The following is a 26,685-nucleotide window of genomic DNA, read 5'->3' as shown; positions in this document are numbered from 1 at the left end:
AACCCAGGAGCAGGGTGCACTGCCGGTAGGAAAAGTGAATCGCAACGGCCGGGGAATTCCGTATGTTGCGGCAGTGATGAAGAGCTTGCATATGAATAGTACATAATTTTTCCATGGGCGGTACTTTCCTAAAAAACGGCAAAGTGTCAGGTTCAGACTGAAAACCGGGATGTTTATCAGGTTTTCTCTCCAGATCTTCTGCCACTTTGTCAAATAATGCAGGTGGCATGTTTCTACACTGTTCTCTGGTGGGGTAGGGCCTCACAGAGCCAGCAAGCTTCAGTGCCGTCTCCCCACCACCATCACCGGCATCGGGACTTCGTGGGAACTTGCACACACCATGGGATTCTCAGGAGGCCCCTCCCCTGGCTCCGCCCCTGGTCCTGCACCCCTGGCCCCACCTCCTGACACTTCCAAACTGGTATTTCCAACCTGGGAGTGCCAACCTGGCAGTGCCAGGACACATCCCTGCCATGTCCCTGACTATTCAGGGACTCCATCATCCACCATGCCTTAGTGTGGTCATCTCGACTGCTGAAGGGCAGTAGTGATTTATCCTGGCTTGACATCACGCCGGCGGGGGACCATGTGACATCCCAGGAATTTATGGCGTTTTGCTGTTTAGACATTTTTTTAATGAATTCAAATTGATGGTGATCAGGTTCACGCCCTTGCTGGGCTTGAACCTGATTACATCACACTCGTAGGCGGGAAAGAGCTCATTCTGAGATCGCCCTGGTGCAAATCCCATTATGGCCTTCTGACAAGCATTAGCCGTACCGAGAATTGCACTCGCGGTGAACGGGCCTGGAAAAAACGTTCATAACGAATACAATAATAAGATTGATGTTACTCAAACACAGAATTCCATAGCTTCTCTATAATATCACTTGATTATTTCCTGAGATGTATTGCGGGATTCTCTGTCGGCGGGATCCTCCGCTTCACCGGCAGCGCACCCACGCCCGCGGGATCCCTGATGGCGTGGGTTGGCCACAATGGGAAACCCCATTGACCGGATGTGGGAACGGAGAATCCCGCTGATGGCAGGGGAGGGCTGCACTGGAAAACGGGGCTGGCAGGGCGAAGAATCCCACCCATAGTATTTAGACAGAAGCAAATCATCAAAGGGGATTGTTGTACTTATGACCCATGTCACTGTCTTTACATCACTCTCAGTATTAGTTTTATAACATTGAAAATGCATTTTACAATGGTAAGAAATGTTTTGCTTGATTCATGTACAAGGCATAAATGCATGTGTGACACTATATCTTAGATTAGGAAAGGTGGTCGGCACAACATCGTGGGACAAAGGGCTGTACTGTGCTGTACTATTCTATGTTCTATGTTCTATTACTGGGTCCAAAAGCAGGTTTATATTCTCTCCTCCCAGTAAAAATAGCTGAGGTTCATGTCCATCTCTTGCTGCCAGCTTACCGTAGAAAGGGTGACTTTTCCTACACTTTTGCCTGCTGTGTCTCAAATACTTTGATCTGGTTTTCCTTGAAGAGCTCAAAACAGCAAGGAATTCTGTAAAAACACAAAAAGGTAATTTTACTATGATAAGCACAATTTAAAAATAAGAGGTAGGTATCAGCTTGTTTCAATAATTGCTGCATGAATGTTTATTGAATTGTACATTGATACAGTGGCAAAGTTAAATATATTGAATTTGAATTTCCTCCATTTTGTATCTTATGATGCCTGAAAGATTGTAGAATTTTGGATTACCTGTGTAAGGGAGTGGTAAGGTTAGTGGTATTGTCAGTGGACAAGTAATCCTTGGAAAGATCTGGGAACCCTAGTTTGAATACTGTCATGGCAGATGGTGAAATTTGTATTCAATAAAAATCATTGTCGATTGTTGTTCACTAATGTAGTTTCGGGAAGAAAGTCTGCCATCCTTATCTGGTCTTACATGTGACTCCAGATCCACAGCAATGTGGTTAACTCTCAAATGCTTTCTAGGTTCTCCAATATCGTATTCAGGCGTACCCCAATGATGTGCTGGGGAATCCCTTTAGGATGTTCCCATGTAATGGATGTTCCAGAAGTGCAACCTTCCTCAGGACAACTGCACTGGGCTGGGAACCATCTGACAGAAGCGATTTAAATTGCAAACTTCAGTTGATTCTGCCAGTTTTACCCTGATTGTTAGTCCAAAAGAGTTAGAAGGAAAAAATCACTTCCAACTCCAGAGTAACTATTTAAACACCAGACCTAGCCTCACACAGAACCCCCCACAAACATCCGCAATCCCCCAGGGACCCACAACACCTCAACCCCCCCCCCCCCCCCTCACTGAATGCCCATCCCTTCCCCCTTGGGTCCGACCCCCCCCCCCCTCCGTTTCCCCCTCCCCCACCCACCCCCAGTCAAACACCCCACGCCCCACCACCCAGCCTGAACCCCATGGGTCAGCCTTCCCCCCCGCCCCACCCCGCTCCCTCCTGTCCAACGTGCCCCACCTCTCGCATCTCCCATTCCCCCCCCCCCCCCCCCCCCCCCACCAGGTGTCCGCCTGCCGGTCTGCCCTCGATTGCTTGAACCACTTACCTTTGAAACTTACCTGCTCCCTTTTAATTGTCCCTTTAAACATCTCCTTTACATCAGCTAGTGCCATAAAATTGTGGAGTGATTTACCTCCCGCTGCCGCAGTTACTCCACACCGATGTAGCTTTGCTGCTCCTGTCTCATCAAGCCTGAGCGAGGAAGGTTGGCGAGACAGTGGCTTTGTAATTTCAATGTGGGTAAGTCCATCGACAGTGGTAATCCGATGGAGACTGCCGCTCTGAAGAAGTTACCAGCCCTCGTAAATGAATTTGAAATCGGCCAAATCTCCTCTATCTTTTACAGTCATCCATCAAACCTTTGACCCAAATGCATCTCCACATGTAAATCTAGCTCCCTCCACCACAAATCTACAGAGCTTCGTGTATGATCTCTTTCAATTGTATAGGCTTAACTGCTAATTTTATTGTAATTTTGTATAGTTTTTAAGTTATCCCTATTGAAAAGCTCTCATGCTCTTTTTGATTTGTCCTTACGATGTGGGCATCGCTGACTAGGCCAGCATTATCACCCAACCCTCATTGCCTTTGAGAAGATGGTGTTGATCTGCTTTCTTGATTTACTCCAGTACATCCGGTGCAGAACAAAGAACATGTCCCACAGGAACAGGCCCTTCAGCCCTCCAAGCCTGCGCTGACCATGCTGCCTGTCTAACCTGAAACCTTCTACACTTCCGGGTCCGTATCCCTCTATTCCCACCTTATTCATTTTTTAAATCTAAATTTAGAGCACCCAATTCTCTTCTTCTCCAATAAAGGAACAATTCAGCATGGCCAATCCACCAACCATGTACAGCTTCGGGTTGTGGGAATGAAGCCCACACAGACATGGAGAGAGTGTGCAAACTCCACATGGACAGTGATCTGGCGCCGGGATCGAACCCGAGTCCTCGGCATTGTGAGGCAGCAGTGCTATCCACGCCACCACTGTGCCACCTTAATTCCCATCCTATCCATGTATTTATCAAGACACCCCTTAAACATGTCCATCATACCTGCTTCCACAACCTCCTCCAGCAGCAGATTTCAGGCACCTACTACTTTCTGTGTAAAATCCTTCCATCATACATCTCCTTTAAACATTGAACCTCGCACCTTAAACTTATGCCCAATAGTAGTTGACTCTTCCACACTAGGAAAAAGCTGCTGACTATCCACTCTGTCCATGTCCCTCATAATTCTGTAGACTTCTATCAGGTCGTCCCTCACCGTCAGTCGTTTCAGTGAGAACAAACCGAGTTTATTATCCAACCTCTACTCATAGCTATTGCCCTCCATACCTGGCAACATTCTGTTAAACCTCTTCTGTACCCTCTGCAAAGCCTCCACATCCTTCTGGTAGTGTGGCAACATCCATAGTGCTATCAGGGAGGGAGTTACACCCACAGTGCTATGAGAGAGGGAGTTGCACCCACAGTGCTATCAGGGAGGGAGTTACACGGTTTTGGCCCAGTGACAGTGAAGGAATGCCAATATAGTTCCAAATCAAGATGGTTTGAGACTTTGAGGGGAATTTGCAGATGGTGGTGTTCCCAAACATCCTTTCAGGTGGTAGAGGTCATGCATTTGGAAGGTGCTGTCGAAGGAGTGCAGCTTTTAGACGGTACACACTGCTGCCGCGGTATCCCAGTGCTGGAGTGTGTGAATATCTAAGTTAGTTGGTGGGGTGTCAATCAAGCAGGGGACTTTGTCCTGGATGGTCTTGAGTTTCTTGGAGTTACACTCATCCAAGCAAATGGAGACTATGCTTTCACACACCTGACTTGTGCCTTGTGGACAGGCTGTGGGGATTCAGGAGGTGAATTCACAGCCCCTGATCTACTTTTATAACCATAGTATTTATATGGCGGGTCCAGGTCAGTTTCTGGTCAATCGCAACCTCTTGGTAGTGAGGAATTTAGCAATGGCAATTCCATCAATGGTCCAAATGAGATGGTTAGATTCCCATGTGTTGGAGTTGGTCATCATCCGGCACTTGTGTGACATGAATGTTATTTGCACTTCTCAGCTCAAGCCTGAATATTGAACAGGTCTTGCTTGATGCATATGGACTCAGACTGCTTCAGTATCTGAGGAGTAATTAATGGTGCTGGAAATTATGTAATCAACAGCAAACCTACCCATATTGACCTTATGATGGAAGAAAGGTTCATAAACATGTGTTTAATATGCACAATGAGGGTTAAATAAGTTGAAAATTAAGGGCAGGATTTACCGCCGTGTGTTTTTCGGCAGGGGAGTGGGTCCACCAGCGGGATCTACCGCACCTACTGTTGTCAATGGGATTTCTTGTTGACAACACCCCTCATCGCCGGAAAATCCGTGGGCCGGCATGGGACTTGAATTTCCTGCCGGTGTGAACAGCCGGTAAATCCCACACTGGAATTTTAAATCTCTTACTAAAGCAGAGAAATTTATGAGTTCAATACTTTCCATGGGTTCCAATCCTTTATGTTGACTTGTGTCAATTTTTTCCCATTTCATATCCGAGTATATTCTAATGAGGTTCACGGGACATTTAAACGCATCTTGATATCAGCATTTTCGGGTGGCCGCCGCTGAGGAAATCTTTGGTCCTCCATAGATAATATCGGGCGGGATTCTCCGTCGGCAGGATCCTCCTCTTCACCGGCAGTGCACTCACACCGGTGGATTTCCCGACACTGTGGGGGTGGCTACAATGGGAAACCCCATTGGCCAGCTGCCGGGATGGAGGATCCTGCTCCCAGCAGGGGTGTGCCAAGCCAGAAAACGGGTCTGGCAGGACGGAGAATCTGGCCCATAGGGAGTGATTCTCTCAACAGATTTCTAAGGGCCCGATTCAACGAAATAGGAACAAAGGTGCATCGTGAGCATGTTCAGCCATGTAATTCCCGGCTCTCGCAGCTATATGGCTATATAATGCCATTTATATTAAATAAGGGGCCTCAGCAAGGAATGCTTGGTGGAGGCCGCACATAACTCTGATTTCTGCACTGAGGAACTCCGTTCGACTGAACCCCTCAGTATAGCAAAGGATCGAGGCACCATTTTAAAATGGCGTCCAGATCTCTGAGGCACCCAACGCAACTACCGACCACTCCCACACGCCTCAACACACTATAGGAGGGTGCCCCTCCCCCCCAAACACGTACGCTGGGCACCCCTGGTCCAATTGACAGCAAGCACAAAATGCCAGCTTGGCACCTCAGTAGAGCCAACCTGGTGCCTTGGCAGTGCCAGGCTGGCACCCAGGGCTGTCAGGGTGCCAAGCTGGCTAGGGTGCCCAGTTGGCAGGGACCGTGCCATGATGCTCGGCTGGCAGTGGCATGGTGCTAGGCTGGCAGTGCCATGGTGCCAGGCTGTCATTTTTTTACTGATAGGGATCAGGACTGGGGCATTAGATACCATTCTGTTTCTCGGCGCTGCGAGTGGGAAACACACGGCTAAGTACGCTCGCTATTGGGCTCTGTTCCCATTTGTTTAGATCAGGTCTTAAATTTTTTCAACAGTGGCATCAATTTGAAAAGGTGCCCCGATCTCACTTGATGCACCCCGCACCCCCAACCATGAGCAACGCCACCACCTGCAGACATGGGCATAGCCCCCCCCCCCCCACCCCACTCCCGGCCCAAAGTGAAGGCACCGCGCTATGGAGTCACTAAAGACCCCTCTTCCAGACCCCCTCCCCAACTGCCTTTCAGGCTCCCCTCTTTCAGGAACCTTACTTTACTCTTCAATCTTTATTAGGCCTTTTTATAACCCCCTTCACCCCCTAAAGGCTCATTTAAATATTGTTATCTGTATCAAGCCCAGTGAGGGTGGATTCAGATTGCACCGGGCGCCTCGAGTCAGGTGACTCACGCTCGGCTAGGCGCCTGGCGCAAAGCCCGATTTGGACCTCTCCCGGGATTCACCCATTGTGCCTGGTTCCGCGCTGGGCGCAATGAGGTGGCTGAAGCCCGCCCATGATTTCAGGATTGGGCCAAATTCAAACAACAAATTTATTGTCATGTTGATTTTGGATAAAAACAATACATGCTGGCAAATAAACAATATTTACCAGACCATCAGGACGTCAAACTGTTGGTGCAAAATCTTTACCAACTGATGAAGATTGTCTCACTCACACTGTTGCAGCCTCTTACTGAAAGGATCTGATTCAGTAACCCCGTTGAGTCCAGCGCAGATCCAGGCACAGTAGATGAATTGCGCGCGAGCCCCCAAGAATCCCACCAGGTTTTGCGCTGGGAGTGAAACCTTGCACGAGTCACCCGAATCACTTTGCCCGGCATGATCTAGATCTCGTCCTTGTTGAGCCTTACGGCTCATTTAAATACCTGGCCACCGGATTCAGGTGGCGCCCAGGTTTGACCAGTCGTGCCAGGGAGACCTCTTCAGGGCGCCGTTTAGTACTGGCCCACACAAACGTGGACCAGTCATAACAGGACCTGGGGTGGGGGGGAGACCCAGGCCATTGGAGATTCCCGGGTCTTTCGGGACATGGAAGGGTGGAACTGTGAACTCCCCTGGCACCTGACACCTTGGCACTGCCAGCCTGGAAAGCTGCCAGTGCCACCCTTGTCATAATATGCACTCATGTTCATAATGAGATACAGACAGGCAGTGATGGACACACAGAGGAACCAATCAACACACAGAATACAGAAAACCAATCACCAGGCGTGACACTACAGGGTACATTACCAGTGTCAAACACACGAGGCAGGAAGACTCGGCCTCTTCGTACTGTGATAGTTGTAGCAACAGTCAGGGTGCAATGTACAGTCAGCACCTACTACACATGGCACAGAGCAAGTCTGGGTAAGCCAGGCCAAGGTTTGCAAGCTTAGATTAATAGAGTATCGACCCACAGCGAACTGTGTACGTTACTCGGCAAGTTCAATAAAGTAGCATTGAACCATCTACAGCGTTTGCAGTCCGTGTTAATCCAACATATATAACTCATCAACCCTGACATTACCAGAGTGCCGGGTTACACTTTCAGTGTCCCAAGGGCACTGACAGGGTTCCAGGCTGTCAATGCCAGTGTGCCCAGGTGCCAGGTTGGCATTGCCAGGGTCTAGTCTGGAGAGAGCCTTACTGGGTAGAGGTGGGGGTGAGGGGAGAGGGGTTCCCCTGAGCCTTCCCAAGGTTGGGTGGTGAAGGGGGGGGGGGGTTCAAAAGAGTGTGGGGGGCCTGAAATGGGGGGAGGGGAGATCAGTGCTGCAGGACAAAATGAGGCCCGGTTCTGCCAGGTGCCATTCCTGCTGGTGAGTTGAAGCAGTCCTTGACTTGATGCGCTGAATCATGACCATAGTTTAAGTCAGCTGGTTGCACATGGGAACGTATATATTTAAGAAGTTGAAGATTTTGCAAATGTTTCCCTTGTTCGATCCTGACAGGATGTGGCTATCCTCGAGAGGATTAATTCAGATGAAATTATTGACTGGATTAAGAAGGCCATACAAAATGTACAATTGTCATAGTTTTTAAAAACACATCCTCACAGCTAAATTCGCTTTTTGGATAGCATGCGGACATATGAGTTTGGAGCAGGAGTTGGCCACTCAGTCCCTTGGTCTGCTCCGCCATAAGTTGATAGTTGATCTGATTGTATCCTCAACCCCACGTTCCTGTCTACCGCTGATAGCTTTTCACCCCCTTGTTCATCAAGAAACTATTTAACTCTGCCTTAAAAATATTCAAAGGCTCTGCTTCCATCCCCTTTTGAGGAAGAGAGTTTCAATGACGCATGGCCCTCAGAGAAAAAAATTCTCCTCATCTATGTATTGAATGAGTGACCCCTTATTTTTAAACAGTGATCCCTAGTTCTAGATTCCCCCACAAGAGGAAACATCCTCTTCACATCTGCCCTGTCAATACCCCTCCGAATCTTAAAGGTTTTCAATCAAGTCGCCTCGTACTCTTCTAAACTCTAGTAATTACAAAGCTAACCTCTCCAACCTTTTCTCACAAGACAACCCGCCCATTCCTGGTCTGTGTCTGTTAAACTTTCTCTGAACTGCTTCCAACACATTTAGGAGACAACACGTAAAGAGGCCAATACTGTACACAATACTCTGGAAGTGGTCTCACCAATGTCCTGAATAACTGAAGCACAACCTCCCTATTTTTGTATTAAACTTCCCTCACAATAATTTAAAAAAATAAAATTTTAGAGTACCCAATTCATTTTTTCCAATTCAGGGGCAATTTAGCGTGGCCAATCCACCTACCGTGCATATCTTTGGATTGTGGGCAATGTGCAAACTCCACACGGACAGTGACCCAGAGCCAGGATCGAACTTGGGACCTCGGCGTCGTGAGGCAGCAGGGCTAACCCACTGCGCCACCGTGCTGCCCTTCCCTCATAATAAATGATCACATTCTATTAGCTTCTTAATTACTTGGTGCACCTGTATACTAACCTTTTGTGATTCATGCAATAAGACACCCAAGTACCTCTCCATCTCAGAGTTCAGCAATCTCTCACCAATTGGATAATATGCTTCTTTTTGATTCTTCCTGCCAAAATGAACAATTTCACATTTTCTACATTATGCTCCATTTTCCAGAGTTTTGCCCACTCACCTAATCTACCTATATTCCTTTATAGTATGATGAACTTTTGTTGACCAAAATGTGAAATGTGTTACGGTTAAGGGGGAGACACATGCCATGACTTCCGTTAGGGCAAAGAGGGAGATATGTCCTGCTCTAGCCCCATGGCCCAGTTCTAGGGCAGGCCAGACCCAGAAATCCCACCTAATGGGTGTAATAACATAGAGGGCGGGGATGGGGTTTGTGTGTGTCACCATGTCCACCCCCAAGACACTGCTCCACCGCTCAGCCATAACCTGCTCTGGGTAGATTAACAGGGGCAAAGTGGGACTGCCGTCCATCATTGAAGCAGAAGTCCCGCCCTCTTGAGCGACCAGTCAATTGAATTAGCCGGCAGCTCCATCAGCCCTGGCACCACCTGGCCACTACTGGCACTGCAGAAATGATAAAAAATCAAGTCCATGGATGTCTGGAGCAGATAAACCGGAGGTCTTGGGTCAGGAGGGTTTGGATAGGTTAGGTAGAGGGGAGAGGGGAGGGACAGGGTTTAAGAGAGAGTGGATAGGAAGGAAGGGGGAGCTGTAACCTAAAAGGGCTGCCCCATGATCACTCAGGGGCAGCCCCTGAATACTGACACCCTAATCCCTCCTTTAAACATTAAAGTTTCAAAGGCAGATTTCCCACTCCACTCCGCTGTTCACTACAAACATTTAATGCTGTGGTCAGTGCGGTCAGGGTCAATTGGCCTCACATTATGGGGGCAAGCTCGGGGGTGGGCAGGAAGTTGGTGGGATGGGTGCCCACCCCATGGGATGGGTGCCCACCCCATTTTACATGCCCCCCCCCCCCATGGGAAACATGCCCTCCAAGTGTACGTAAAGTTCAGACAAATAGTTTTTGAATAAATATAACTATCCAGTTGTTTAACACAATAGGAAATATATATTAGTCCTCCAAGATATCTTAAGGAGGTGTGAAGGTGTCTTTCACAAGGAATTGGGCTGAATTTAGGGTGTAAAAGCCAAGATATGTGTCAATCTGGATTCAATGCCCATGTTCTTCAGAGATAAACCAATGCCATACAAATTGCATCAGAAAGTCGAAACAGAGCTAGAAATTGGAAGAAATAGATATAATCAAGCTGGTATAATCAAGCCGATCCAGCTTTCAGAGTGAGTGCCGCTGATAGTCCCGGTCTTAAACTTGATCATTTGAGAAGGATTTGTGAGGACTATAACCGGACCATAAATCAGGCTGCCCAGGTTGATTGGTATCCAATTCCCCAAATTGAAGTCCTCGACACTAAGCTGGTGGGGAACCAATTGTGCTGACATGTGATGTGTCCCCTTACGGTATAGGGGCTCTTTTATCCCACAAAATGTGAGATGGTTCAGAACGTCCTATCGCCCTTGCCTCAAGGATTATTTCTGAAGCAGAACAAAACTGTGCCCAGATTGAGAAGGAGGGCTTGGCAGTTATATTCGGTGTGTAGACATTCTACCAGTATGTGTACAGTCGGCATAGTGACTGATCACGAGCCATTACTGTGTCTTTTAAGGAAGGATAAGCCCATACAGCCCATAGCCTCGGTGAGGGTGTAGTGTTGAGCCTTGTTGTTGGAGGCCGACAGCTATGCTTTTCAGCACTGACCTGGGATGCAAATTGCTAATGTGGATGCATGAAGTCAGCTGCCCCTACCAAAGAGCATTCCGTCACCGCCTGTACCCCAGGAGGTCATTCTAGTATGTAAACTACCTAGACGCTGCCAGTGTCTTTGGGGCACATCCACAACTGGACCAAAGTGATCCTATTCTTTCAAAGGTTAAACAAATGCTGATGTTACAAGAAGTCTGAACAGCTGAGGCCCTAATTCACTTGTCCGGATGAATTGATATGTGAAGACAGCCTGAATCTGTGGGGATCACAGGTGGTCATCCTGCCTCAGGCCAGGGGGCCCTTTCTTCAAGAGTTACATATCTCTCACCCTGGGCAGATAAAGATAAAGATGTTGGTGTGGAGTTACATCTGGTGGCCAAGCATCAATAAAACTATTGAGAACTGGAGCAGCAGTGCCACCCTTTCTAAATGTAGCAACTTTTGCTGTCTTCTCTCACCCTTGGATATGGCCAGGTAACCCGTGGGCCAGGGTCCGTGTTGATTATGTTGGCCCATTTTTTGGCAAGATGTTTTTGGTGCTGGTGGATTCCCACTTCAAGTGGCTATCATTTCAAGAGATGGGAACAGCCACGGCAGATGCCTTGCTTTGAGTGTCTACCATTCACTGACTTCCCGAGTCATTGTTTTGGCAATGGCACCCCTTTCGCCGGCAATGATCTCCGGACTTTTGTGCATGCCAATGGCATACGACACACAAGAACATGCCCTACCATCCAGCGTCAAATGGTCTGGCAGAGAGGGGCATCCAAACTTTCAAGAATGCTGTGAAAAACAACCTGATAAGCCCTTTCAGCAGAGGTTGGCTAATTCTTTGTTGTTGTACAACCCAAACTTCATTCAACCATATGGTTCACACCAGCTGAGCTGCTCATGGGCTGCTGCTTGAGAACCCAACTGCATCTTGTGTTTCCAGAAGAGTCAGTGATCTGAACAGAGGAGCTGGAGGTCACTCTAGGTGTGAGACTCAGTTTTGATCCGTAATTTCGCCTCAGGTTTGATACACGATCAATCACTACTAAAGCGAGATTGTAGTCCAATTGAAGGCTTTAATGGACAAGTAGTTACCCCAGCAGCTCTGGTACAGAATGACTGCTGTGGGTGAAACACAGACGGAACCAGCAGGCAGGTTATACCACTCATACTACAGTATAAGGTACATCCCACCTAGGTACCGCGATACCCCTAATATAGCCGACCACAAGGTTCACCTGGGTTAAAAGGATGGGCTGTGGCCCAGTGAGGGTACATGTCTTATGTGGTCGATGTGAATGGGAAGACTGTCAGAAAACACGTCAACCGCCTGAGGCGTCGCGGGGTGGCAACCCCCATCTTGGGGTCGACAAGTCCAGTTAGCATTGTGAATACTACTGTAACTCTGTCCGGTCAAGGGGAGCCAGGGACTCCAGTCCCTGTTTAACCAGCTGGGCCTCTGGAGCCAACTGAAGCCAATTTTCCTGTCACTGATGTGGTGCCTCCTCTGTGAACAACTTGATCACCCAAAAGAGTGCCGGGTCTGTGGCAGTGCTATGGAGGTCTGAGAAGACCCAGAGGTCTCCAGACTGATTGATTTTTTTAATGGACTCTCTTTTTTCCTGTTGTCTCTGTCAACATTTGTAAGTTCTGTATGTAAATTTTGGGGTGGTTGTATAAGGAACTTAAGGGGGGAGCGATGTGGTAGCCGACCGCTTTAAGGGCGTGTCCTTTTTGGACCACGTGACTGGCTTGTGGCCAATCGCGCGAGAGCATGTGAAACCCCACCAATGAGGAGTTTGCAAGGGGCCTTGGGAGCAGGACCCCGGGCAGTATGGTTGTCAACCTGCAACCAAAGAATCCACAACTGAGTATAATTTGTCTGCATTGGGAAACCCGTAAATCTGAATTGGTCTAGGTCTATAACCTCTCCCATGCTAATAATAATAATAGTGATCTTTATTAGTGTCAGAAGTAGGCTTACATTTACACTGCAATGAAGTTACTGTGAAAATTCCCTAGTCACCACACTCCAATGCATATTCGGGTACACTGTGGGAGAATTCAGAATGTCTAATTCACCGAACAAGCACGCATTTCGGGACTTGTGGGAGGAAACTGGAGCACCCGGAGGAAACCCACACAGACACAGGGAGAACATGCAGACTCCACAAAGACAATGACCCATGCCGGGAATCGGACCTGGGTCCCTGGCGCTGTGAAGCAACAGTGCTAACCACTGACCTACCGTGCTGAAGCTCCTTTGGTGAGAACCTCTAGACATCACAATAGCACAGTGGTTAGCACTGTTGCTTCACAGCGCCAGGGTCCCAGGTTCAATTCCCGGCTTGGGTCACTGTCTTTGCGGAGTCTGCATCTTCCCCCGTGTCTGTGTGGGTTTCCTCCGGGGATTCAGGTTTCCTTCCACATTCCCAAAAGGCATGCTTGTTCGGTGAATTGGACATTCTGAATTCTCCCTCTGTGTACCCGAACAGGAGCCTGAGTGTGTCGACTAGGGGCCTTTCACAGTAACTTCGCTGCAGTGTTAATATAAGCCTACTTGTGACCAACAAAGATTATTATTATCCAGTGGGGCCAGCCACCGTCTTTCACATGAGGGAGCTGCAGATCAACAACATCAAAACCTTGCAAACGTTATCCTTTGTTTTGCAAAAGCCTGGCCGGGATTCTCCAAAATCCCGGCTAAGTGTTGACGTCGTCGTAAACACCGGAGTGTTTCACGCTGGCGTCAACGGGCCTCTTGGCCCAGCGATTTAGTGGTTCATAGGGGGCCAGCACGGCGCCGGAGTGCTCCACGCTGTTCCGGCGCCGATACCCGGCCCTGCACTGCCGGCGCAGGTGCATGCATGCGTGTGGTGGTCATTCCCTCGCGCGTGTGGTGGCCATTTCTGCACCGGCACCGCACAACATGGCCTGGCCACACAGTGGGCCCGCACGGATGGAGGTAGACCCCCTCCAGATCGCGTGCGGCTGCCGATTGGTAGCCCCCGATTGCGGGCCTGCTGTCGTGCAGGCCCCCTCCCCAGAGTCTGATTCCCCCGCCCTCCCACCAGGACAGCCACAGCGGCCGCTGGTCCATGCTCCAGCCGGGTGTTACCAGGTTGGAACCATGCTGGCAAAACTTTGCGGGAACTGGGTCGGTTGACCACAGAGAATCGCCATGGGGGCCATTTTCATCAGCCTCGACCAGCACCGCGTCGACCGCACGCGCAACTGGCACCGATTCGCCAGCGCGTTCCGGCATTGGAGCGGCATTGCTGGAATTTCCGGCATCACTGGCGACTCTCCAACTCGGCACGGGCTCAGAGAATCCCGGCTCCTATCTTCCCAAGTCCAAAGCCTATCTTTTTGTCCTTTGGTTGTTTTGCATATGTGATTGCATGCTTCGATGCTCTTAAAAATGAATAGCTTGTTATACTTCCAGAGTACAATTGTGTGTTCACCAGTTGTTGCAACCTGTTTTAAAGAAAAGCATTTTGTTTTATAGTAAATCAATTATTCTGAATTTATTAAAGACTGGTTAAAGTCGATCGTATTCTGAGTCTAACAGTAGCGGAGGTAAATAATTTACCATTTTGGTGAGTGAATTAAACTTTTGAGCTAATTATGCGACACACGGAATAGCGGGGCTACAGAATGTGCGCACTCCTACCACCCTGGTCATAGCACTACTTTAAACAGAATCTTATTGGTCCCCTGCTGGATCTTACCAAAATCCTAGGGACCTAGGGGATCATAACAATTGTAAAACAGCAGCATCAACTGGGAAATTTATTTCCAAAGTTAGAGAAAACGCATGAAAACATTTGTAACAATGATATACAGGAAATCAAACAACACTCCATATTTTCCATGGAACTGTTAAATTTAGCAGGAACTTTTTCATCACCTGTAACCACTATAGCATATCCAGTCTTGGATTAATGCTAATACCTGCACTGGCATCAATCTATTCCCCAAGGTCTGCTGTTACTTTCCAGTTTTTTAACTAACTGACCATGGTGTTCCCTTCCTTTCATCCTAGCACAGCTCACCTGTTACTCCTCCTTAATAAATGGCTTTTTCTAAATTCAATAGTTAGTTGCTCCACCTCCTGCTGCACACATCATAGCCACATCCAATTGGCGGTATCTCAGCAGAGTTAGGTAAAGTGCAAGGCTCAGTGACAAAACTGGCGTGTAACTCTCCAGTTGCAGAGACCAGTCTTCTTTCCAAATTCTGAGCCTCTGAGACTAAAAGAAAGAGTTGGTGTGATTTACGCAGTCACTCTGGCGGGGTGGGGTTTCATAGAGCCAGCAACCAACTCCAAAGAGATTGGGGCAACATTTTTAATGGGTTCCCCGATCAGCATTGAAACCCAATGGCCTCCCGCAGGCCCCCAGCACAGAGGTATCTGGCACAATCTCCGCGCCCCCCTCCCCGCCCCCCCACAAACCTCGGAGTTCCGATCCCCCCTCCCATAACCCTAGGAGTTGTATTGCAGAAGCATACATGTCACTCGCCCTGCACCAAACATCAATACCCTCCTCCATGGAGACCCCACTAGGCCCGCTGGCAGTGACAACTTGGCAATGCCAACCTGTGCCAGTGCCAGGGGCTGTGCCATGTCCTTATTCCCCCCCCCCCCACCCCAGGGTTATACTTCCCTCTGCGCCCCCGGATGGATCCTCTCGACTGCATCACTTCTGGCCTAAGGTGTTGGAAAGGTGTTGCAAGGGGCGGGGAAAATCTGAATACAGAACTTTTTCCGTTAAATCGCACCGATGATCTCTCCGCTAAAAATCGCGTTTCCTGATTCTCGTGAGATTTTCTGCCCGCGCCACCAATCCCACGGATGGTGAGTGTGAATGTCAGATCATGCTTAACATATAATATACACCCATTTCCATTGAAACATAGATGTCAACAAAAATGTTTACAAGTTGGTCAACTCTTGCATGCATATCACACATCTGAAAGACTCTTATTGCTAAATTCAATCTATTTGGCAGCATAAGCATACACAATTCCCAGAAAAACCCTCAGCGAATTCTAACCCATTGACCCAAACTGTGCTCGTGAAACTGTATACTTCTCAATGGTAGCCATGATGTGGAGATGCCAGCGTTGGACTGGGTGAGCACAATAAGACGTCTTACAACATCAGGTTAAAGTCCAACAGGTTTGTTTCAAATTACTAGCTTTCGGAGCACAACTCCTTCATCAGGTGAGCAAGCCAGTGAGTCAAAACAAACCTGTTGGACTTTAACCTGGTGCTGTAAGACTTCTTACTGTGTACACTTCTCCACACTCCATCAGCCCTTCCACGTGGTTTGGGCCTGCTAAGCAGTTACTTTTTGCCCTCTGCCATTTTCATCAGCTCTCATTCCTGTGTTATTAGATTTCTACAATGCCTTACATTCTGACCATCCTGCCCGACTGTAATCAATGTTCTCCCTTCCCAGCAAAGCTGTTTCAAATATCTCCCTGAATTTTACTTTCTCAAACACTCTCTGCCATTTCCTCAGGATTCTGATTTTGACAAATGCCCACACTTGATAATAAGCAGTGTAACAGTTTTGGTTAACTCTTTCACAAGTATTGTGAAAGCAAGTCCCACCTTGAATTGCTTGACCAAAAATATGGCAAACAGCTGCGGAGCTCAGTTTTTGCTAAATGATACACTCCAGCATTTTGCATGTCGTATATATTCCCAACAATAACTTTTAACATTCATTTCACAATTTGTTCCATTTTTTCACCAGCTGACAATGTCAGTTCACTTGATAATAGTCTTATCTTTGTCATATGATTGAAGAACATTGCATACCAGCATCGTCTTATCACAAAAAAATTGACAGTGTACCAGACTGTACCACTACTTTTTTAACAAGAGAACAGTATAAGTATATTTTTGATGACAGGGGTTATACTGATGAGCATAAGTTTATTCTACTTTTACTGAATGTGAGTATTTATAGCTGCTTTTCCAAGGCTGGTGCATGTGTGTGCACATGCTTTAGATTTAATACTTTTGCGTCTCTTCCTTGTGTGATTTCCATAATTTCTCTCTTCCTTGCCCCAGATCTATAGGTTCTTCTAAAATACTGTGACTAATTCTGAAAGTATCACAAATTGGACAGAAGCTGAAATGATTGTGAGTTATAGAAAATGCATTGGGAAGTAATATGTTGCAGATAGTCAAAAACCTTGCATATTATACATCACATATTAATTCTGTAACAGAAAAAAATAAAGTGTGACGCTTTGCTCATTAGCTCAAATGAGCAACCGAAGCTCACTAATATTTATTTAAAATATAGATTAGCAAAGGTCCCACAGAAGAGCATCGACTTGGACAGTTGCAATTTCAACCAATCTTTTTTCCATTGCACCTACCTTAAATAACATTTAAGATAGCAAGTCCATGAAAAAGTTAACCAATAGTTCTTAAAGCATGACAGTTATTCATATCTTTATCCTTTCAAACACTGGTGTCTCGTCCCAGATGCCTACTTGTGTGTTGAATCTTTAGCACTCATTTGGTCCTCTTTAGCCACAGTTCATTTCTGTTCTTTGGCCATTTCCTTCATTTCTTTACCTTTCAGATGGGCCAACATTTGCCTGTGCAATCACAGCCACCTTTGGTACCTTCCAAACATCCGCAATTGCAAGAAGTCAAAATATTTACCTCCTTCTCTTGCGTTATGTCTTCTTATGTTTTCAGATAAAGGGGGTGGCACGTGGCGCAGTGGTTAGCACTGGGACTACAGCACTGAGGATCCGGGTTCAAATTGCGGCCCTGGGTCACTGTCTATGTGGAGTTTGCACATTGTCCACATGCCTGCATGGGTTTCACCCCCACAACCCAAAGATGTGCAGGTTAGGTGGATTGACCATGCTAAATTGCCCGTTAATTCTAAAAAAAAATAATTGGGTACTCTAAATTTATTGGGAAAAAAATGTTTTCACATAAATTTCCCCTGTTTCACTTCTAACATTGAAATTTTGCACAATAATTGTGATATCCAGTTCTCATTAACTGAAACGGTCAAGGATGCATGGGAGATGAACTAGTAAACTCTATGTTCAACATTGCTGCAACCATTCATTGGATTGCATATCTCTAATACCTCAGTCTAACAATTTATACAGGCATAGGAACTTGGCCCTTCGAGCCTGCTCTGCTATTCAACAGGAACATGGCTGATTTGACTGTCACCTCCCACTTGCGCTTGCTAACCTTTCATCCCCCTGTTTATCAAGAATCTATCTACCTCTGCCTTGACAACATCCAGAGACTCTGGGAGGAATTTTTTGAAAAAATGGCAAAGTGTCAGGTTCTGACTGAAAGTGGATGTGTTTCTCCCCAGTCACACAGTCAGGTTCTCTCTCCAGATCTACCAACACTTTGTCAGCAAAGAACCAGTGGGCGTGGTTTGCACCATCACTCTGGTGGAGGGGGGCCTAATAGAGCCTGCAAGGCCACCTCCACAGAGATCTGGGAGCCATCTTTAAAGAGCTGCCCGATTTGCACTGCATTTCCCCACCCCCTACAGCCATGGAAGACGCCCCACCCCCGACAAGTATTGGGTTGACCCCAGCCCACCACAGAATCATCAGGGGTCATGCTTCCCCGCTTAATGGGTTCTCGGCACACACCTCTCTCCCCCCCACCCCCTAACTACACATAAGGGTAAGACATCCTCCCCCAATAGAGAATGGTTTGTCCCTTGTCAGTGCCCCCCTTCAGTGCCCCAGAAGTGCCACTGGCACTTCCAGGATACCAGGGGACAATGCCCAGCTTCGGCCCTCAGCCCCAGACCTCACGGCACCTTTGCACCCTCAGCGTGGTCACAACAACTGGTTTTTGATGTTGAAAACCGGGGGCGAAATTCTCCCCTACCCGGCGGGGCGGGGGGTCCGGCGTAGCGGAGTGGCGCCGACCACTCCGGCGTCGGGCCGTCCCAAAGATGCGGACTTCTCCGCACCTTTAGGGGCCAAGCCCTCACATTGAGGGGCTAGGCCCGCGCCGGAGCGGTTGGCACCACACCGACTGGCGCCAAAACCGGCAACAATGGCCTTTGACACTTTGCCGCCCGGCGCCGGGGCTGGCTGAAAGGTCTTCGCCGATTCGCGAATGCGCCGGTGCGCAGTTGCCGCTGACGTCACCACCGGCGCATACGCGCTGGGGGATTCTCTTCCGCCTCCGCCATGGAGCACACCAGAATGACAGGGAGTGGGATAGCTTGATCTTGGTTTCGGACAATGCTCGGCACAACATCGAGGGCCGAAGGGCCTGTTCTGTGCTGTACTGTTCTATGGTGGAGGCTGTGGCGGCGGCGGAAGTAAAACAGTGCCACCATGGCACTGGCCCGTCCGCCGATCGCCCCGCGACCCCCCAGGACCCCGGAGACCGCTCGCGCCGTAGGTCCCACCGGCACAGAGGTGGTTCAAACCACGGTGGCGGGAGAGGTCTCTCAGCGGCGGGACTACGGCCCATCCGGGCTGGAGAATAACGGCAGCACAGAAACCCGTAGCCTCCCGCCAGCCCCCGCCATTCTCCGAGGCGGGCGGCGGGACTGGCGGCACGCCTACTTTTTGCGGGTGGGAGAATTCTGGATATGGCGGGGCAGGATTTTCGGCGGCCCTGGGCGATTCTCCAACCCTGCTGGGGGTCGGAGAAATTCGCCCCACTAGTGAATCGTGCTGACGTCATGTCACCTCACCAGGAGGAGGGGAGGGGATGGGAGGACATTACATGAGGCTGGGAGGTATGGCGTAATGCCATTTAGTGAGATTTAAATATTTTTAAATTAATGGAAATCAGGTTAATGCCTTTTCTGAGCATGAACCTGATCACATTAAGAGCAGAGTGCGGGGCGGAGCATCTCATTCTGAGATCTCGCCAGCGCAAATTGCATTATGGCCCTCTCGCGAAAGTTAGCGGACATGATGAGATTTGCGCACAAGTCGAATTGACCCCAAAAATCGGGCCCTCTGTTTTTACTGCCTTTTTTGGAAGGCAGATCCAAAGACTCACAATACTCAGAGAAAAAAAGGATTCTCATCTTTGAGTTAAATGGGCGGTCCCTTATTTTTAAATAGTGACTTCTAGTTGTTGATACTTCCAAAGAAAAAACATCTTTTCCACATAAAATTTGTCAAGACCCCTGAGGATCTTGACATATTGAATATGTTTCAATCAAGTCAGCTCTTACTCTTCGAAACTCCATGAATACAAGCCTAACCTCTCCAACCTTCCCTCATAAAGATAACCTGCACATTCCTGGTGTTAGTCTAGCAAACGTTCTCTGAACTGCTTCTAATGCATTTACATCCTTCCTTAAATAAGGAGACCAGTGCTGTACACAATACCCCTGATGTGGTCTCACCAATGCTCTGTATAACTGACACATAACCTCCCACTTTCATAATAAATGATAACATTCTATTAGCTTTCCTGATTATTTGTTGTACCTGTATAGTAACTTTTTGTGATTCATGCACTGGGACACCCAGATCCCTCTCCATCTCAGAGCTCTCCATTCTCTCACCTTTTAGATAATAAGTTTCTTTTTTATTCTTCCTGCCACAATTGACAATTTCACATTTGCCAACCTTAAGCTCCATTTGCAGATCTTTGCCCACTCACTTACCTATCTACATCCCTTGTAGCCTCCTTTGTCCTCTTCACAATTCACTTTCCTACCTATCTATGTACCATCAGCAAATGTAATAACCATACTTTCAGTCCCTTCATCTCTTATTTAAATTCATATTTGAGGGCAGGATGTCCCATCCCAGAGACTAAAGGCAATGACTGGCAGGTTTCACCAGTGGGTGGCTTGACAGGAAATGGTGCCCAATTTCACGTATGGAAACTCATTAATTATGCAATGGCAAGTAACTCAGCAAATCACATGACAGGGTGAGCAGTGAGTTACCAGCCTCACCATTATGTAATGGGATGAAAGATTGGGTGCCATATTTAAATAGCAACCGAACACATACAAGGCCAGCTGTGTGCAGAAAGCTTCTTGAAATGAATGGCTCCACTAAAGAAAAAAGCTGCCCCCAGGTTCAGAAATGGCTCTCTTAAGACCCTCATCCGTGGTGTCCACCGCCAAAATGGCCTCTACCCAAGGAATTGCTCCAAGAAGCCCACTTGCCTCACCCCTCTGGCCTGGGAGACCGTTGCAAGAGAGGTCAGCTGGTCAGGCACATGCCAGAGAAACACCATCCAGTGCCGGAAGAGGATGAATGATCTCATCTGCTCCACCAGAAAAAGTCAACGTTCAACTCCCTCCAATCTCACTCTCACAATGGCATTGGGCACTCAAAGGGTTACACTGCTTGGGGATCTCATACAATATAAACAGGAGACACATCAGCATTAATTGTTTCACAGATACTTTAACATTACCAGCATCTCACCTATCTTCCTGCACAAACAGCATCCTCAGCCTTTACTGGAGCGGGCTCAGCACATGCAGCAGGCACGCATGCTTCTCAACCTCTGCTCCATCCCTTCACATCACAGTCCATCCATTGATCTCCAAGTAGGACAAGATCGCCCACAACTGGAGGGGGATTTCCCAAATGGGAGGAGAGATGGCAGATTTCCAGGAGCTGTCCCACTTTGAGGAGGATACCACTTAACTGGCAGGCGAGACAAAACCTCACTCCTGCGGGGAAGGTGATATCGGCCTCTCCAAGAGAGCCAATACAGATGAGCCCTCCATGAGTTGGTCACATTCTGATAATCACTGTGAGTGAAGTGTAATGCTGCATTCTGGACGTTCATGAACTATATCGATTTTCTCTCTCTCACAGGCACCAGCAGGTCCCGACAAACCACCAGGGCTATCATAAGCCGCCAGGCCACGACAGGGAACATTGCTGAGGATGCTTCTGATGAAAATGCATCCCTGCATTCACCTGGACCTGCCACCAGAACAGAGCCTGGTGGGTCATGGATCTAGATTACGTTCAGGGTCACATTCTGGGGATCACCTCACTGACACATCTCCGCAGCATTCGGAAACAGTGACAACTCAGGACCTTGGCCTGCTGGCGAACAAGAACCTGCTGAGTCTGAGTCAGATGATCAGCCTCCAGAAGCGACCATCACTAACATGCTGGAGATGCAAAGACAAGCAGTGGAATATCAGGCAGAGCTGTGAGAGACAGTCTAGAGCAAAGGATGTCGTAGTCTGTCTACATTCGGTCTGGTGTCATGGCTCTGCCATGTGAGTGTCTTGAGGTTTACATGGAAAGCATGGCAGCCACCTTGGACACCTTGTTCCAGCAGATCTTGCTGGACCTGCAGCCATCGTGAGAGGCATTGGTGGGATCGATCAGTGGCTGGGCGAGAGGGGCGTGAGGCACCTTGAATTCCTCCAGGACCTCTTTCTCCTCAGGAGTCAGGGAGGGGACCTCATTGACAAGGAACAGGACCAGAAGCTAGACATGTCTGGGCCATCCACCCAGGTGACTCCATGAGTGTCCAGCTGATCTGAATCCCTTCTTCCAGTGCCCCATCACCTCTAGCTGTACAAACCGAGGGGAGTGCACCTGTCCCACAGCAGGACATCGAAAGTGAGCCAGGGCCCTCCAGATTTCAGCCCTTCAGAAGACCCCCACCAAAGTCATCAAAGACAACAATATGTAACAATCAGCAGGCTGCCTCCACCTCTACTGTGGATGTCGAGGATGCACAGTAGGGTTAGAAAAAATTAAGAAACTTTGAAAAACACTTCTGGGTCATGACTGTATATCACTGTATATATCATGCACCTCTGTGAATACATTTGCCATTTATGAGAATTGTCTCATTATTTGAATACATTGTATTTGTGCATCTATCTGCACTCTTATTGCGAGGGTGAGCCATACTCCCAGTCTGGGTTTGCCTCCATTTGTGAGCCTTACATTTATGTCATGTGTAGCTGAGTCGTGATGGTTACTTGGCCCTTGTGTTATGTCGGGGAGATGTGTCAAAATCTTTACTGGAAATGTTTGAAAATTGTTTAGTAATCTCTGCTCCTTACGAGACGTTCATGGAGTTCGGGTGCTCAATAGCTTTGGACGGTTAGCTGTAATTGTTACTCAAAATGAGAAGGCTGTCTTCATTGGTAATCTTCAACCTTGCACACATCTCAGTCCCTGCTAAAGGTTTCTCATTAAGGTGGTGATGACTGCACCAAGTTGTTTGGCACAGTGTGTATGTTGTTGTGCTGACTTTCACTTCCCCGGATGCATGGATACAGAGTTCACCGCTGGCCTTTCCAAAGATTAGGGCCTGGTAAATCATGAGGGTTACGTAGAACATACATAGAAAATACACTGCAGAAGGAGGTCATTCAGCCCATCGAGTCTGCACCAACCCACTTAAGCCCTCGCTTCCAACCGTACCCCCGTAACCCAATAACCCCTCCTAACCTTTTTGATCACTACTGGCAATTTATCATGGCCAATCCACCTAACCTGCACATCTTTGGACTGTGGGAGGAAACCGGAGCACCTGGAGGAAAACCACGCAGACACGGGGAGAACGTGCAGACTCCGCACAGATAGTGACCCAGCCAGGAATTGAACCTGGGACCCTTGCCCTGTGAAGCTACAGTGCTAATCACTTGTGCTACCGTGCTGCCCCTTGCTGATGGTATAAGTCCGGATGCTGAACTTGATCTCACTATTACTGGTTGTAAAGTCCTTTCAGTGCAGTGGCACAGCAGGAATGCCAACATCTTACCCCTCCTGGAATCTTATGGCTATCAGTGTGACATGGGCACATCGTCCAAGTTGTTGTTCTTCAATGTCATCCTAACATGGAAGCTGACCCTCAGCCCCTCTTCAGGTCCCTGCTGTTCCTGTCCATCATTGTCCGAGGAACACTCAGCCTCCGCCATGTCTCACTCTGGTAAGGGATGACCCCTATGATGTGCAAAATTGTAAAGGACGTAACAGGTCACGATTGTGTGGGACACCCTCGGTGGAGAGCACCGTGGATCCCCAACTGAACAGTCCAATCACCAGAAGCACATATTCAGGATACAAATGGCCTGCTTGATGATGGGTGGTGTTGAGCTATGCGTTGCACTGTATCTCTCCTCAGAGTAACTGAGGATAATGAACAGGTGTCATGAGCCATCATTTCAGTGGTACCTCTTATTCCCAAGCAGCCAACCCTGTAATCGCTGATGCCTTTTGAATATGTGAGGCACCTGGGAGTGAACAGGCTGTATGGGAACTCCAAGGGCGCCTTGCACAAATATGCATGAAGTGTGTCAGATGATCGCACACCAGTTGAACATTTAGGGAGTGGAACCCTTTCCTGTCAATGAACATTAGGGGCTGCTGCCTTGGAGCTCTCAATGCCACATTTGTGCAATTGATTGCACGCTGTACTCAAGGGAAACCCAAGATAGCTGCAAACCCCAGAAGTCTAGCAGCTGCACTAGCTTCATAGAGTTTCAACTTCACGAAATGATGAGTCATATTTAGAGGAAATCTGTCACCTCCTCGATACAGTTATGTGCTGAAGATTATAAGGTGGGACATGGGCCCCCTGTAGATTCCTGGAATGATCTGCAGGCAAAAATAATTGAATGCAGCTTTAACCTTCACGGAATGTGCTCCCAGTGAATGGACATTAGATCCTCCCTCAGAATGTGGTAGATATGATCCATCACATCACTTGGCAAGTGCAGATGTGCTCAGCATTGTCTGTCACTCATCTCCAGATAGGAACATCTTGTGTAGTAGACCCTTGGTTGTGCAAGTCGCCACTGTGGGATGGGTCTGACCTCCTCATCCTCTCGGTCTTGCTGGGGCTTCCCTGGATCATGGCCCTGAGGCTGGGCTTCCTCTCAAAGCCGTTCTAGGCGGCACCATGCCCTTCTCCTCCTCGTCAATCAGATCACTGCAATCAAGAAGGCAGCAGCGAGTACAGGCTCTATTATTCCACCCTCCTCTCTGTGAACTGATAAATTCAACAGACTAATTAATACTGGGGAACTATCATCGACTTCCCACCCGCAAAAAGGCCAGTGCCATGCTCTAGAGCTGTGTTTGTGCTGCTAGATTTTCGCTGATACAGCCTTACAGCTCTCAAACTCACAGATTGAGATGGCCAAGATGCCAACGCTGAAACTGAACATCTCTATCCCACTGAGGCTGGAAGGGGCTTGGGCACATTAATGAAATGTGCTACTTTACCAAAGGCACTCCTGCAAGCTCTGGTTTAATATACTGATCCAGATTAACTTGCAGGAGAGCAATCACTGGATGCCCTTTGAGGCTTTCATTGATGATCTGGCAGATATATAGCAGTTGTGCTTCTTTAATGGTTGCCTGGATTTTCCTTCTGACAGACCTCTCTGTTGAAGCTCAGATGGAGTATTGTGAAACACACGGGGCGAGATTCTCCCAAAACGGGAGAAATCGTAAAGCTGCCGTAAAACCCGGGCGGGTTTTACGGCAGCGCGCCCCTTCCCGACCGGGGATCGATTCTGGTCCCCGGTCGGGGCTAGCAGCCCGACGCCGTAGGCTCCGGCAAGACGGGCTTAACGAAAATCGTTAAGCCCGCTTGCTGGAGTTAGCGCCGGCTGACGCGTCATATGACGTCAGCCGCGCATGCGCAGTTTGGAATACTCCAACCCGCGCATGCGCGGGTGACGTCATCGCGTTTTTGCGCGAAACCCGCGCATGCGCGGGTCGGGTTGCCCCTCAGCCGCCCCGCGAATGGATACTGCGGGGCGGCGGAAGGACAAGTAGTGCGCGGGCATCGGGCCCGCTGCCCGCGATCGGTGCCCACCGATCGCGGGTCCATGGCACCCTTGGCACGGCCGTGGTACTGCCGTGCCAATCGGTGCCATGGTTATAAAAAGCGAGTTTGTGACGCCGTTTTCACGAACGGCAAGACCAGGTGTGTTTGCCGTTCGTAAAAACGGCGGAAAGGGCTGGGACTTCGGCCAATCCAACAGCTGAGAATCGCTGCCGGCCGTAAAAAAACGGCGGCAGCGATTCGGGTCGGGACTTCCGGGGGGGGGTGGAGAATAGCGGGAGGGCGGCAAAAATGTCGGGAAGGCCCTCCCGCTATTCTCCCACCCGTCGTGGGGGTCGGAGAATTTTGCCCACGATTCCTACAGTCTCTCATTAAAGTAAACAAAAAGGCAATGGCTCCAATTGCACCATCTCAAGGAAGAATTCCTCTTCTCCCTCACCTCTGACTCCTTTTTGATGTTGTGACTCGAAGCCGTTTGGGGGTGCCCCTGAAAGGGCCACTTAACTCAGCTGTGGGTTCCTCCCACACTAACTCAGACCCCCTCCCATGCAGATTATTTTCCAGCTTCAATTTTAAACTGCGCAATAACTTCATGGTTTCAAGATGGTGGTGCTGCATTTTTACTTTGAGATCACTTTCGACCCTCTCCCTGCCAGCATACGGGACCCTCCAATCTTCCTTTAACCTCACGATGTGCCGGTAGAGCCTACTCCAGTTATTTACCGACCTCCATCAATAACTCTGGATCCTCTCATTATTGTGGTGGACATTCTAACCCTCCCCCAAAGCCATTATTGTTGATATCCCATGCCCAATGTGAATCTCACCCCTCTCCATCTTGAGGCCATGTGTATGCCCATGTACACATGGGAAAATCCCCCATGCCCCCAGGAGAGCTTAGAATTCCACCCCTTTTATGAGCTTTCACCCATTTACAGGCTGCAGATGCCTCCTGTAACAATGACTATCCCATCTTCAGCCCATTAGCAAGCCAGACAAGCCCACCACCATCGGCTGTAAGGCAATGAACACACCATGTATGCCAAGCTGTGCCTTATCCCAGCTGAACACATAGGCCTTGCCCCTCCTTAGAGGGGGTCTATTATGTGCATGCCATGTATAGAACTGTAA

The sequence above is a fragment of the Scyliorhinus canicula genome, chromosome 2 (assembly GCF_902713615.1).
Source record: "Scyliorhinus canicula chromosome 2, sScyCan1.1, whole genome shotgun sequence".
Taxonomy (NCBI): Eukaryota; Metazoa; Chordata; class Chondrichthyes; order Carcharhiniformes; family Scyliorhinidae; genus Scyliorhinus; species Scyliorhinus canicula.
Note: the sequence above shows the minus strand (reverse complement) of the source record.